This window comes from Oryctolagus cuniculus, chromosome 3 (genome assembly GCF_964237555.1).
Source record: "Oryctolagus cuniculus chromosome 3, mOryCun1.1, whole genome shotgun sequence".
Classification (NCBI taxonomy): Eukaryota; Metazoa; Chordata; class Mammalia; order Lagomorpha; family Leporidae; genus Oryctolagus; species Oryctolagus cuniculus.
The window spans coordinates 55317861-55333486 of NC_091434.1; the positions used below are offsets into that span (position 1 = coordinate 55317861).

Sequence of the window (15626 nt, forward strand, 5' to 3'; positions counted from 1 at the left end):
TGAAACATTAGAGACAAACTGAGCTTTGAGTATATAGTTATAATTGTCATAATGAAGATACCTCAATGCAGTAAATAACTGTTGAGGAATAATTCTAACAGATAAGAACTGACACTAAAAAAGGTTAAAACTTTATGCTTATCATAATAGCAACAGTATACTGCACGTTGAACCTTACAACATACCTGTAGTATAATCTCGCTGATCTGAAGCCAGGAGCCAGGTGCTTATCCTGGTCTCCCATTCAGGTGCAGGGCCCAAGCACTTGGGCCATCCTCCACTGCACTTCCGGGCCACAGCAGAGAGCTGGGACAGAATCCGGCGCCCTGACTGGGACTAGAACCCGGTGTTCTAGTTAACCCGGTTAACTAATTAAACATTAGTTAAATGTTTTGGGAAATCACAAAGGAATGAAAATGCTGAACAAACATTTTTTCAAATATAACTATTTTAATGAAACACTTGTTTTTACCATGTGTTTATAATATCCTATAATGTTATTTGCCTCATTATGTTAATAAAATAGCTTCATATTTTACAGATTGTGAGTTTCCTTTTGTGGTGAGTGCTAATGGATTAGGAGCTACACCTGGAAACACACAGTTTCCTTTGATAGAAAGCTCATCAATTCAATTAGATTATTCTAACACATCTAAAAAGATATTTTACATGTTTACCTATCTGGAGTAAATCTAAGGGAAGATTGCATTCATTCATGGAAATATTTCCTTTCAAATAGTGTAGGATAGGCATTGGCATTCATTTATCTAAATTTTCAAAAAACATAGTAAAGAAACAATTAATATAGCATATATTCAGCATATATTTGTACTTTAGTCATCTCAGTAGATACCCTAATGTTGTGGTGTCTTCTTCCAGTTCTTATTAAATCATCCATAGTTGTATTAAAATATATTGTTTGAAACATTCTTATTCAAATGTTGTTTACTGTGGTTTGTAACTTAAATACCTATTCCAACATTTTCATGCCCTTTTCCAGTAAGGGTCCAATCATACTATTGTATTTCCCAGGATTTATCAATTACCTCATTAAGTGCATTAAATGATAAAACTATGAATTAAGCTGAATACTATTCAGAACAGGTGTATTTCCTGTTCTGGAGATTTTTCAAGATTTAAAAACACTGTTGGGTTTGAAAATATCAACTCAGATCCTCCTGCTTAAGAAAATAAACTTATGATAGGTTCACTTTCTGTATTTTAGTATCAGCACTATGGTTGTAGGTGGTGGGACAGAGTGATAAAATTGACAAAAAACATTAACAAATAGTCAATTTATATTAAAATAAGGAGGTTTCAGGCAATAAATACCTGTGGGAAAAATTGTGCATTTTTCATTAAATGGATAGCAAAAACTCATAGTGTCTGCATTAGATTTTCTGAAAGCATTATTAAATGAATTCACAGATAATTTTCTCATTTCATGAAAATTTTGTAGAATATAGATTTAATATGCATTCCATACTTACTTGAAATTTTTTTTCACATATGAAAACATTTTAATTTTAGCAAATTATTGAAATATATTTTCTTTAATAATGAAAGGAGTGCTAAATAAAATAAGTATACTATTGAAATTAGTAACATGTTTAAAATTAGATAAAATACACTAATTAATTCCAAAAATACAACAGCATTTCAAAATGTTTGTGGAAAATGAAATTAAAAGATAAGGAGTATTTTTGTTAAAAAATTTTTAAATCCATGAATAATTTTTGATAATGCACAGTGCTTATGAATGTTTTGAAGACCCTATATGCATATTAAAAACATAAAATCTTAGTTGGGATAAAGTGCCTTCACTAAAACTAAACACAAATTTATGTTCACGAAGAAGAACACATATCTTTAAGATGTTAAATCTCACCATAATGTTTTAACACAATCCTAATTAAATGCACTGTGGAGAGTGTCTTGGCCCACATAGTATGACACTGGAAATAAGTGATCCCCATTCTCTCGGGTCCCACTTTTTTCTCCCTGTGTTTCCTTTCTTTACCCTGTATACAAAGATATGTCTACAATGCTTTTGATTTCAATGGAGAACTACTTGGGAATTACTTGCTAAAAAAGCCACCATCATAGATTCCTTTATCATTTCTTCTCCTAGTATTGAAACATTTGCTTTATCAAGAAAACTTTATGAAAACAAGTTAGAATACATAAACTATTAAGAATTTTCTTTTATATGGCTTTCTAAAAAATTTCAGTTTTAAGTCATAAGCTACATTTTTCTGGCCTCTCTCTTATTTGTGTTTTTCTTCTTTTTAATTTTTTTTTGCTTTTCCTTCTTTCAACATTATTTCTGAATTATTTTCAATAATATTCGATGATTTTCTTATGGCATATGCCTTGCACAGAATGCTGTAAAATGCACTAAGATACTGAAAGTCATGCTGAAATTCCCCTATGAAGCACAAACTCATAAAATTATTATAGCTTCAAAATATGCAAGAGTTTTTAAGAGACTGATGATATATAGGTAGATGATTAGATAGATAGCTACATAGATAGACAGACAGACAGACAATAAAAAACAGCTCACATTAAGAGAGTCTCTAAATCAGATGACTTACTATGCTAGGCACTGTGAGAAATAATAAAATGAAAAAAGACATTACTTTCACATTTCTTAGAATTTTATAGATCCATTTAGAGCTTCCCTTATTTGTGAAAGCTAGATATTTTACTCACTGAATGCTATTTTTATGTGTATTTTACATAATTTTAACTCAAAGTGCATGAGAGAAGAATTTATAATTTGGTGGTTTTTATTTTTGCCAGAAATGACTTGGAGGCATTTCAAAGTATTTTGTGCAAATTTCTTACATGGTTTTTATGCTTAAAATATGACCTTTTTTGTAAGTTGCACTTTCTGGGTCATACATAAACATAGAAATAGGATATTCAAGAAACTATTGTATCTTGTTCAATATGATTTTAGAGAAAGTGCTACTTTGGTCTTTTTGACAGCTGTCTATAGACAGAGAATTACTGCAATCCGTCAGACTGAAACAATCCTAGCGATTCTCCTGTCTCACTGGGCACAGTTCTATCTCCATTGATTGATAATGTATTATAGTTCTTTAGGAATTAATATAATTCATGCTTCTCAGAACTCCATTTCCTATTGTAATACAGGCCTCCTTGTGGCCTTATAACAACACAGTTCTCCCTTTCTTGCTCATGGTTCTGACAGGAAAAACAATGCGTTTTCCACTAGGATTTCTGCAACTCTCTAACTCCAATCTACACTTGAGGGTTTTTGCTTCCCTAATGTCCGTTATTGACTCTGGACACAGATACACTGTCTCTCAACAGAAATAACAGCCCCTCGTGAAACATCACTGAAATTCTTTCCTCTCCTGCTCTTTCCTCTCCATCACCTTTCCTTATCATTGTGCTCCCTTGGTGTGACATTTTCCCATGAGGAACACAAATTCCACTGTTACTTTTTGTTTTCAAGTTTTTGTTTTCATTTACTCTGTCTCTAGATTTCAGAAAACTCTCATAGCCAGCTACTCAACCAATGTGCAATAGTCATGGACTGTTAACGGTGTATTGAAATGTCTTTAAAAACAGGGCTTTCCTGAGGCCAGCATCGTGATGTAGTGGGTTAAGCCTCCTTCTGAGAAGCTGGAAATGCATACAGATGCTGGTTCCTGTCCTGGCCGCTACACTTCTGATCCAGCTCCTTACCAATGACCTGGGAAATGCGGGGATCATGGCCCAAGTGCTTGGCCCACTGCTACCCATGTGGGAGACCTGGAAGAAGGCCCTGGCTCCTGGCTTCAGCCTGGCCCAGTCCTGGCTGTTGAAGCCATTTTGGAAGTAAAAACTCTGTTTTCTCTCTCTCTCTCTCTCTCTCTCTCTCTCTCTCTCTCTCTCTCCCCTCTTGCTATAACTCTGCCTTTCAAATAAATAAAGAAAACTTTTTATTTTTAAAGGAAGTTTACCTTAAAAAAAAAATCACAACAGGACTTTCTTTAGTCTGGAAATCTTTCAGTTGTCACACTTTTGGGTATGAAAGTGATTTCACATTCTACCTTCCATACTTTATCTTCAAAACCTTTAAATATGGGCCTGTGCTGGGGCGTAGGAGGTAAACCTGCCACCTGCAGTGCTGGCATCCCATATGGGCACCGGTTTGAGTCCCGACTGCTCCACTTCTGATCCAGCTCTCTGCTATGGTCTCCTAAAGCAGTTGAATATGGCCCAAGTCCTTGGGCACCTGCACCCATGTGGGAGACTTGGAAGAAGTTCCTGGCTCCTGGCTTTGGATCGGTTCAATTCTGGCCATTGCGGCCATCTTGGGAGTGAACCAGCAGGAGGAAGACCCCTCTTCTCCCCCATCCTCAGTCTCTGCTTCTGCCTCTCTATAACTCTGCCTTTCAAATAAATAAATAGATCTTTTTAAAACAGCATAATTCACGTAAACTCTCAGAAAAACTCTCAGGGGAATATCAGTATGTTCTTAGATTTGTATCTACAAATCATATTGAATATGTTAAAATTTAATTAAAATTAAAATAAAAAATAAAAAAGTACTCTGTGAAAATAATTAGTTTTGTAAAGGTTTGTGGTACTTGTTACCAGAATGGTAATATATAGTGTTCATGTTTCTTATATTAATATGATAAATTAATGTAAGTATTGATTATGTGGTTGCTTTTATCATTTCTCTCATTTTTGTTGTTTTAAATTAATGACACAATGTAGAATGGTTAAAAGCAGCAATTAAAAACAGATATAGCAGAAATAAAAATGTGATGTAAAGAAAGAAAGGGATTTATAAATGCCTTATTGAGACTTCATCGGAGGGAACATTTATAGTCAGCAGAGAAGCCCTGGTACTGCATGCTGCTTCCCTGCCACACTGCATAGGAAATCTCATGTTGAATGAGCTTTGGAGTAGATTCTTCTATCAACATTGAATTAATATTTATATTAATTATTTTTCACAGGACACATGAAAATGAATTTTTCATTAGCATTAGCCCAAATGATTTGGAATAATTGCTAACTTGACAAATACTATGATTTGCCTTTTAAAATATGGCTTTTCTAGAACACATGTTATAGTGTATTACATGTATTTGTAGTACTAAATCCTTTTTATTTTACTTTTACTGTTTTCTATCCTAGTGTAATAAACTTCATTTGTGCAAATTTCAATTGCCTTTGAATATTTCAGGACAACATCCCTTTCCTTTAAAGCAGCATATGCCTATTGTCAAGGCACTCATGGCCAATTAGGTTCAAAGAAAACAGATTTGGTTTACTAGACTTGCACTGAGAACACTTGTCAAGTTGTTTGGGTTTAAAATTCAAAGTTTTCCAATATCTTAAAATATTTATATTAAGTATTTATATTAAGTATTTCTGTTCCATAGATGGGTGATTGTTCTTGAATTTTTCTCCACAATAGCTTAAAAGTGCATTTGAATAAAAATCTAGATACATCCAATTTGTGAATAATGGCTTGAAATTCCTTCTTTCTTTCTTTCAAAACTGAAGTCACCCATAATGCTGCTTGTGCTCTTTCATTGTTAAGATAATATTAAATATTTTAAAATCAGGATGCAATGAAAATAATTAAAAGGGGTATTATCAAAGTGCATATCTGTTTATCTATCTATCCATCTAATCAGAACTCTTGGAAATAGTTCATAGGAATGTGAATTAGTACAGCTATTTTGGAAGAGCAGTAGATAATTCATTCAGGAAAACAAAAGGAGAAAGCGGCCATCTGGTGCAGTGGTTGATGCTGCCTTCTATACTGTAGTCCACTCCTGAGTCCAGCATCCAGCTATAGTGCATCCCTGGAAGAATCAGGTGATAGTTCAAGTAACTAGGTTCAGCCACCAACACAGACCAAAAATAGTTTCCCAGCCCCTGGCTTAGCCTGTCCCTAGCCTAGCTTTTACAGGTTTCTTGGAGTGAATCAGTGGAAGGGTGATCTCTCAGTCTGTCTCTCTGTCCCTGAGTCTTCCAAGTGAATAAAATAAATATTTTTTCAATCTAAAAAGAGAATACCATTTAATTCAGCAATCTCACTTCTGAGCATGCATTTCTAAATGAACTGAAATCAGTGTCATTTATTAATTATGATTTTCCTGAAAATTGTTTTAACTAATGAAGTCTATTTAAATATAAGTTAAAGGCATTTAAGTATATAGAATTAAGCTAAAAAATGGAAATAGTACAGAAAAATTATGACTTTAATCACCACCTATCTACTAATAATTAAAATCACTCTGGGGCTTCTTCTGAGTCCATCAATGTATCTTATCATTGGGTGACACTAAAAGCTTAAAATAAATTTGGGAGCAATTATTGTATGTCGTTGTTCCTTTTGTGTTTTATTTTACCTAGCCCCTGCTTACTTTTTATAGTAATCTTTCAGAACTTTAACTAGTTCTCAAGGGATGCTCTATCTCATTATCTTGCACACCTCATAGCTTCAGGCCTAGTCAGTTATCACTTAGTCCACGGAAATTAGTTCAGGAGATGGGCACCTGGCCTAAATATATCTACTAAGATTGTCTTCAATAAATTCACTTTAGTTTTTGCATCTTCCTCTGTGATTATTATTCTAAAAGTGCCAGCAATCATATTTTCACTCATTAGTGGAGACTGAGAATTAAGACATTGAAAAGAGATTAAATCCAAGCAAGAAGAATTAATGACAACTTGAAGATATTGTGATACTTATTCTAGCAATGGCTGTAGACTGATTTGTAGGATGTACCACATATGTGGATCAATGTGTTAGTCCTAAAGTGGAAGTCTTCTTCAAGCGAGAAAACCTTGCTTGCTATTATTTACTATGCAATGCTATCCACAAATATATCCCTCCTTAGATGGTAATAGGTTATACCCTATTGACATTTCCATTTTTTTCTTACTAACTACTTGTTTGATCTAAGATAGACTCTGAGTGTGAGGCGCTTTGCCTATAAAAATAAGGAATAAAATATTTACACTACAGCAACATTTTGAGATTAAAATGAGTACAGTGTCTGTACTTCAATACTGATCAGTTATTCATCCAGGTGACTGAGAATTATCTTTAATTTTCTTGGTCATTCATTCTTTTTGATCATTCTGGTTATGGCTCTTCTTTTTTTTCTAAAATTTATTTATTTATTTGGAAGAGTTAGAGAGAGAGGTAGACAGAGAGAGAGAGAGGTATTGCATCTGCCGGTTCACTCCCCAAATGGCTGCAATAGCCGGAGCTGAGCCAATCTGAAGTCAGGAACCAGGAGCTTCTTTCAGGTCTCCCACATGGGTGCAGGGGCCCAAGGACTTGGGCCATCTTCTACTGCTTCCCCAGGCCATAGCAGAGAGCTAGATTGGAAGTGGAGCAGCCGGGTCTTGAACCAGCTCCCATATGGGATGCTGGCACTCCAGCCCAGGGCTTTAACCCGCTGTGCCACAGCGCCGGCTCTATCTTATGAATCTAATTCACCTTTTCTTCGCTACTGGTGATGCAGCGTTAGGAAAGTGCATTTTGCCAATATATTATGGAGGTAACAAGAAACCCAAAATCTTGGTGGCTTCCAACAACAAACATTTCCTTCATGCTAGACATCAGCAGCTGCTGTTATATGGGTACTTCCTCCACAGCATCTGTTTCCACCTTGGAGTATACAGCTTGAAGATGCAGCCCTTCTTCAGGGCATGCTGTTGCTGTTGAAGAAGGAAATGGTGAGTGAACAGAGAATATCCTCAGTGACTTTTTTTTAAAAGATTTATTTATTTATTTGAAAGTCAGAGTTACACAGAGAGAGGAGAGGCAGAGAGAGAGAGGTCCTCTATCCGATAGTTCGCTCCCCAGTTGGCTGCAACAGCTGGAGTTTCGCTGATCCAAAGCCAGGAGCCAGGAGCTTCTTCTGGGTTTCCCACACAGGTGCAGGGGCCCAAGGACCTGGGCCATCCTCTACTGCTTTCCCAGGCCACAGCAGAGAGCTGGATTGGAAGTGGAGCAGCCGGGTCTTGAACCAGCACCCATATGGGAAGTCGGCACTCCAGGCTAAGGCGTTACCCGCTGAGCCACAGCGTTGGCCCCCCTCAATGACTTTTAAAGTGTTTCACAAAAGGAACATACTGTTACTCCACTCACGTTTCACTGCTCCAAGCAAATAATATGGTCAAGCCAGTCAGTCTTCTAGGAAGCATACTTTGCTAACAGGGAATCACTGCAAATCATATGGCAATGAATAGAAATGTCTTATTTTTTTCTAGAGCCCCAAAAGACAGACTACCACAATCAGGCTCCATTCCAGCCTCATTGACATATAGTAATGACCTCATTAAAGGCCTCCTTTCAATCTTACAGGCTTTCATTCTATGAGGGGAGAGGGGATGAGAAAAGAAAAGAGAGGAGGAAGGAGAGGAAGGGAGAGGGGAAAGATCTTCACAAATTGCAAAGTTTATCATAACATCTCACTTTTTCCCATCACCTGAACACATTTAAACCGCATTCTTGACAGCAAATCTCTAGCTTACTTAGAGTTATTGACAACGTTCGTGATCGATATTATTTTGTAAATAACATGCATTTCTTTTATCTCATGTACATATCATTCTCTTAAGAAACTTCATCTATGGAAGTCAGTCTGGAGATTCCTCAGAAACCTGAATATAACCCTATAATATAACCCAGCCATACCATTTCTTGGAATTTACCCAAAGGAAATGAAATTGGCAAACAAGCTGTCTGCACATTAATGTTTATTGCAGCTCAATTCACAATAGCTAAGACCTGGAACCAACCCAAATGCCCATCAACATTAGACTGGATAAAGAAATTATGGGACATGTACTCTATAGAATACTATACAGCAGTCAAAAACAATGAAACCAGGTCATTTGCAACAAGATGGAGGAATCTGGAAAACATCATGCTGAGTGAACTAAGCCAGTCCCAAAGGGACAAATATCATATGATCTCCGTGATCGAGGACAACTAACTGAGCACCAAAGGGGAAACTTGTTGAAGTGAAATTGACACCATGAGAAACACTGACTTGATCAGCCCTTGTCCTGACTGTTGATGTACAATGTAATACTTTATGCATTTTAGTATTTTTTCTTTGTTTTGTTCTAATACTATTGGTTGAACTCTGTAATTAACACACAATTATTCTTAGGTGTTTAAATTTAACTGAAAAGTGATCCCTGTTAAATATAAGAGTGGGAATAAGAGAGGGAGGAGATGTACAATTTGGGACATGATCAATCGGACTTGACCCAAATGGTGGAGTTAGAATCACGCCAGGGGATTCCAATACAATACCATCAAGGTGGCATGTACCAATGCCATCTCACTAGTCCAAGTGATCAATTTCAGTTCAAAATGGTTCACACTGATAGGTCTAAGAGTCAAAGGGATCACACAAACAAGACTAGTGTCTGCTAATACTAACTGATAGAATAAAAAAGGGAGAGAATGATCCATAATGGGAAGCAGGATACACAGCAGACTCATAGAATGGCAGATGTCCTAAATAGTACTCTGGCCTCAGAATCAGCCCTTAAAGCATTCGGATCTGGCTGAAGAGCCCATGAGAGGATTTTAGGCATGGAAAGCCAAGACACTCTGGCAAAAAAAAAAAAAAAAAAAAACTAAATGAAAGATTTCCGCAAGTGAGATCCCAGTGGAAAGAATGGGGCCATCAAAGAAGGAGGTACCTTTCTCTGAAGGGAGGAGAGAACTTCCACTTTGACTATGACCCTGTCGGAATAAGATCTAAGTCGGCAAACTCAAAAGGCTTCCATAGCTTTGGCATCTCATGACTAGAGCCTAGGGAGATTACTGACACCGTAAACAAGAGTGTCAAATTGTTAAGTCAACAACAGGAGTCACTGTGTACTTACTTCTCATGTGGGATCTATCCTTTATGTGTTGTCCAATGTGAAGTAATGCTATAACTAGTACTGAAACAGTATTTTACACTTTAGGTTCTGTGTGGGTGCAAACCAATGAAATCTTTACTTAATATATACTAAATCGATCTTCTGCATATGAAGATAATTAAAAATGAATCTTGATGTGAATGCAATGGGAGAGGTTGCGGGAGATGGGAGGGGTGTGAGTGGGAGGGAAATTGTTGGGGGGAAGCCATTGTAATACATTAACTGTACTTGGGAAATTTATATTTACTAAATAAAAAATAAATTAAAAAAAAAAAAAGAAGCTTCATGTTGGAGCTGGCACTGAGGTATAGCGAGTAAAGATGCTGCCTGCAGTGTTGGCATTGCATATGGGTGCTGGTTCAAGTCCTGACTGCTCCGCTTCCAATCCATCTCTCAGCTATGGCCTGGGAAAGCAGTAGAAGATGGCCCAAGTCCTTCAGCCCCTGCACCTGCAGGGGAAGACCCAGAGGAAGCCTCTGGATCCTGGCTTCAGATTGGCGTAGCTCCGGCAGTTTCAGCCAACTGGAGAGTGAACCAGTAAATGGAAGACCTCTCTCTCTCTCCCTTTCTCTCTCTCTCTCTTTCTCTCTTGCCTCTTCTCTCTCTGTGTGACTCTTTATTTCAAATAAATAAAAATAAAATCTGCAAAAAAAAGAAAAAAAAGAAGTTTCATCTTCTCTCATGTCTATTCCTTCTGTGTCTTTCCTAGGGAAGCTGAGAGTAGGAGAAAAACAAATGTCAAAACAAGGGCAAAATCGTTTAATGAGCTTTTCATGGTTCCCTCTTGCCACTGGAACCTTGAAATAGTCACTGGCACAATTAAATATTTCCTCCTTAGCAAGCAAGTAGATGACCTCTAAAATAAATGGTGTTGAATGAGTGTTTACATCAATGAACACTCAGCATTAAGCTTTGCAAATTATACAACAGAATCCAGCTTGGATCCTAACAGACAATCTGGTAATTTTCTTGGCATTAAATTGCCAACTTGGATTGAAAAACTATTTTTGGCCCTCCCACATTTAACTTGTCATCTTCCCTATAAACAACTTGGGAAGTAAAGTAGAATAGCTTCTGATTTTTGATTTGCCACTTGAGAAATTACCTCCGAATACAGCCTCAAAATGTTCTTGGATTAATTAAGATTCTCAAAGTGGGTGTAATACACTCTCTTCCTCTTTCTCCACAAACTTCCTATGCTATTATTTTTCTGTTCTTTGTCCTTGGCTTTACTATGTTAACTTCTTTTTTTTACATGAATTTTAAAATATCTTTTTATTATCTAAACTTTTTAACATGCAATATTAGTACATTTCTATGGCATGCAGTACAGTATTTCAACATACATACACAGAGCAAACCAAAGAAGCAAGACAACCAACACTTCATTTCTTTAATTTTTCTTTGTTAGAAACTACTTGCTCTGTTTTTACGATTCTTTGGAGAGTTTAAAATTATTGTGCACTCTGGTCATCTCAATGTATTGTGGAACGCTAGAATCTGTTACTTTTATCTGTGTTTTACATCTTTAAAAGAAGCTAACGTTTGTAGAGTATTTACAAACTTGAAAGCATACTTTTAATCATTATTATAAATGCCTGTCAGATCACTTCTCTTACTGTTTTTTTTTAATTGATGTAGGAATTGATTTAAATATATATTTACTTTGCCCAAGACCACACAACCACTAATCTCTAGGTACAGTAGTGTTAGTCTTAAGCAAAACAATCAAATTTCTCATTTGCACTTTTATTCTGATAAGACAAAGGGATGGTAGATAAAAGATAACACATTACCCTTGTTAGGCATAAAATATACATTGCATAATGTGACTTGCATTTACATCTAAGTAAAACTACCCATAATAAACTCCAGTGTGTGACAGATATACACACACAGGAATGCCAGTGATAGACCCACACAGAGCTCAGCTTTGAAGGAGTAATGTCAGCATCATGGAATGGAGTAGCAAAGGAAGCTGTCATGCTCACATCGAATAGTTTATTGCAATAAGGACATAAGTGTAAATGCAAACAGAGTGCACATGTCCTGTAATTTACATGAGATTTGCCTTCTACCTATATGCAGTGATAATGAGGGCCACATCAGAGAAAGACTAATGAAGTCTCCTAAAATAAGATCTTTTACATGAAAAAATAGAAAAAATTACAGATAAAAATCTCTATAAGTAAAAAAGTGTCACTTCAAAACAATTATTATTTCATATTTCTTCTTCCCCAAATTGTTTGCTCCCATTGTTATTTTCAACTGATGACTTTTCTTCATACTTTATTGAAAATATTAATAGCTAACATTTATATTATTCTTACTCAGGACCAGACACCATACTAAAAGCTTTGCCTACATTAAGTCTTTTAATGAAATGGAAGCAATCAGGCAGAAACTTGCTGTATTACATGATGCCAAATCTGCAAAGCTTCTCCTCTTTTAACCTGCATAATCTTCTTTCTCTAATGTGACAGTGGATAGACTCTCTTGCTTCTAAAATAAGTCCATTCTTCCACCACAAACCCATGCTTATGTTTTGATTCAAATCCGCCCTCACTTTCTCAATATATTTATGCCTGCATTTATTTTATTTTTATTATTGAAACTTTAATAAACTCTTTAGCACTTAACTTAGCCATAATATCTACGTTTACAAAAATAATTTTTCTCCAATTTTATATTTTGCTATATTTCTTTTTAGTTGACCAAATGTGCATATATATTTACATACAGAACACATGTGTATATATGTATATACATATATATGGTGATAACTATTATACAAACATTGTAAAGTGGCTAAATTGAGCTAATTAACATGCATATTATCTAATATCTATATGTTTCATAGTGAGAAAACTTGAAATCTACTCAGCATTTTCAAGAAAAGCAATGACATGTTATTAACTCTAGTCACCATGATATACAATGAATCTCTTGAAGTTATTTCACCTGTCTAGCTGAAGCCTCTAGTAACTACTATTATACTTTCTACTTTCAAGCTTTTTAGATTCCACATGTAAGGGAGATCATGTAGGATATGTTTTCCTGAGCCTGACTTTTTCACTTAACATAACATCCTCAAGATCCATCTATGTTGTCAAAATGACAGGGTTTCCTTTCAAATTATGTAGCTTGAATGACTGAAGAAAATTCTGTTGCAATTCTCTAGACTATTTTGTGGTATTAATTTAGCCTCAATTTACTTGCCTGTCAGCTACTCCAATGAAACTAATCCTATCAGAGCCAGCAGCTTCTATTGTGTCACATTCTCTGTTTTTCTTTTGGTATATTACTTAATCTTGACATCACTGTCTGCTTTAACATTTCATCTCCCCTGAAACACATTTCTTTCTTGATCTGGCATGTTGGTTGACATGACAGCACTTTCTCTTATTTCTTATTTTCCTTTCATTTACTAAGCACATATGATTCTTTTATAAACTTTCATTAATTTATTAGAGAGGGAAGGAAACAGGGAGATGAACAGGGGCGAGGGAGGGAGAGGAGGAGAGGGAGGCACTGCTGCATCTGGTACAACCACATGTTCTTTTGGTTCTATCAAAACATAACTCAAACTCATTGTCCTTTCATCTCCATTTCCAAATTCTTAGCTCATGTCACCCAACTGAATTCTCTGCTTTACTTTCTGTCCTTTTTTATTTTTATTTATTTTATTTAGATTTATTTATATATATGAAAGTCATAGTTACACAGAGAGAGAAGGAAAGAAAGAGAGAGACTTCCACCCACTAATTCACTCTCCAATTGGCTGCAACAGCCAGAGTTGCACCAATCCGAAACCAGGAGCCAGGAACTTCTTCTGGGTCTCCCATATGGGTGAGGGTTCTAAGGACTTGGGCCATCTTATATTGCTTTCTCAGGCCACAGCAGAGAGCTGGATCAGAAGTGGAGCAGCCAGGACTTGAACCAGCACCCATATGGGATGCTGACACTGCAGGTGGCAGCTTTACCCATTAAGCCACAGTGCCAGCGCCCTTTTTATCTTTTGCAGTCAGTTCTTTCATTGTTATTAAGATTAAGCATTTTAAAAAAATGTATTTTGTGAATTTCTGGCAAAATGCCTGCTTAGTTAATGAAAAATGTAAGTCCCCTTTCTTAAATGACATTCTCTAATGACTTACTGATTGGATAACTTTGGGCTTTCCCTTGATTCTATATACTTCATCTCACATATAATATCCAGGATGAAATGATAGAGGAAAACTTGGTTACAAACAAAATAATTCTCACTGACAAACAAACAAAAATGAAATTTGAAGAAGTACTCCAGAGGCATAGGCAGTCAAAGCCAAAATGAACAAATGGGATTACCTCAAATTGAGAAGCTTCTGTACAGCAAAAGAACAGTCAGGAAAGTGAAGCGGCAACTGACAGAATGGGGGAAAGTATCTGCAAACTATGAAACTGATAAAGGATTAATAACCAGAATCTACAAAGAGATCAGGAAACTCCACAATAACAAAATAAACAACCCAATTAAAAGATGGACAAATGACTTAAACAGACATTTTTCAAAAGAGGAAATCCAAATGGCCAAAAGACACATGAAAAAATGTTCAGGATCAGAAGTATAATTGACACTTTTAGAAACAATGACTTGAATAGCCCTTGTCCTGACTGTAGAGGGACAGTTTTTTATTGTTATTTTTTATTTTGTATTTCCTTTTTTTTCTTTGTTTTCTTTCTTTCTTTTTCTTTTCTCTTCTTCATACTATATGCTGAACTGTTTACATAGCATAGAGATAATCATATAAATATAAGGTCAATTGAAAAAACATCCCAGTAAAAAATAATAGATGATCAACGTCACAGGCGTGACCAAGGGGAAGGGCTACAAAGGGGTCACCAGCCGCTGGCACACCAAGAAGCTGCCCCGCAAGACACACCGAGGGCTGCCCAAGGTGGCCTGCATTGGGGCATGGCACCTGGCGCGCAAGGCCTTTTCTGTGGCATGGGCTAGGCAGAAAGGCTACCACCACCGCACGGAGATCAACAAGAAGATCTACAAGATCGGCCAGGGCTACCTGATCAAGGACGGCAAGCTGCTCAAGAACAACACCTCCACTGACTATGACCTGTCAGACAAGAGCATCAACCCCCTGGGTGGCTTCGTGCACTACAGGGAAGTAACCAACGACTTCGTCATGCTTAAAGGTTGCATGGTGGGCACCAAGAAGCAGGTGCTGACCCTGCGCAAGTCCCTGCTGGTGCAGACCAAGCGGTGGGCCCTGGAGAAGATCGACCTCAAGTTCATTGACACCACCTCCAAGTTCAGCCACTGCCGCTTCCAGAGGGTGGAGGAGAAGAAGGCGTTCATGGGACCACTTAAGAAAGACAGGATCGCAAAGGAGGAAGGAGCCTGATGGGGCTTGGAGTGTGCTTCATTGCAATAAAGTGACTTTCCAGGAAAAAAACATAATAGGGGGAATAAGAGAGGGGGGAGGAAGTTGGTAACTGTAAGCTGTATAGTTCTACATACAGTCCTGCAGACTTACTTCTAAGGATACAGCCTAAAAACTTGTCATGGGACTCAATTCCATTAAAATCAGTGGTAAAAATGCCATCTTAATTGTGAAAGTAATCATATGAAATGTTAAACTCAACATATGGATAGGTTTAAGTGTAAAAGTGATCATATAAATAGCATCAAG

The 15626-nt window shown here is 36.7% G+C and overlaps 1 pseudogene; it reads left to right on the forward strand.

Moving 5' to 3' along the window:
• Positions 1–14771: 14771 nt before the first annotated feature.
• Positions 14772–15349, forward strand: LOC100351404 (large ribosomal subunit protein uL3 pseudogene; annotated as a pseudogene).
• Positions 15350–15626: the final 277 nt, after the last annotated feature.